The sequence below is a fragment of the Folsomia candida genome, unplaced genomic scaffold, assembly GCF_002217175.1.
Source record: "Folsomia candida strain VU population unplaced genomic scaffold, ASM221717v1 Fcan01_Sc005, whole genome shotgun sequence".
Taxonomy (NCBI): Eukaryota; Metazoa; Arthropoda; class Collembola; order Entomobryomorpha; family Isotomidae; genus Folsomia; species Folsomia candida.
This window is the reverse complement of record NW_019091197.1, coordinates 8,113,528-8,114,400: the sequence shown is the minus strand read 5'-3', so window position 1 is coordinate 8,114,400 and position 873 is coordinate 8,113,528.

Below are 873 nucleotides of genomic sequence, written 5' to 3'. Positions count from 1 at the left end.
AATTTTTGGAGGTGGAAATTCCAAAGTTTTACCCTGGCGAGCTGGACAAAGTTTACATTCACCATGATGCTGTAACATCCCGCAAAGTTCACGCAAGAATACGGCAAAGATTTGAAGCGAAATACAGGAATGACCTTGATAACTAACTCTGAGATCCCTATCAAGTCACCATGGACACTAGTCCCATGGATTTTTTTGGGTTTGGTTATCTCAAACAGAAGGTTTTTAAAAGGAGAGCATCAACTCTGGGTGGACTTTGGAAAGTTCTGAATCAGGAGTGGAATCTTGTAACACCTGAAACATGTCGAAAAGTGTTCGAAAACTGGAAATTTAGGCTCAGGCTTGTTCGGGCGATGTCCGGAGAACACATTGAGAATACTCAAGCAATTCATAATCGCCGTCGTCAGTAAATGTAAGATTTTTTCCCTTGTTCCTATAATCTGGAGACACGTTTTGTATATACAAATAAAGGGACATATGCAGGCTCAAAATATAACCCCTAAAAACGAATTAATTAAAAACAAACTAATTATCTTTAATTGATCACATGCTCTATACTGCGACATGTCGACAACACAGAAAAACATGTTTTGCCCAAATTTCATGCATATCGACCGCAAAATGCCGAAATTAGGGCGTGGCGACAAAATCTGTCGTCGAAACCTTACTGGCCATATTGCGACATGTCGACAACACCGAAAAACAAGGTTTCCCCAAATTTCATGCCAATCGCCCAAAAAATGCCGAAATTAGGGCATGGCGACGCTTTTCGACATGATTTCGACAAATTGGTCCCACCCCCTTAATAGGGTGTCACCCCATAGCCGTGAAGAGCATGTGTTGAAAATTTCAAGTCGCTGCGACGAACCGTTC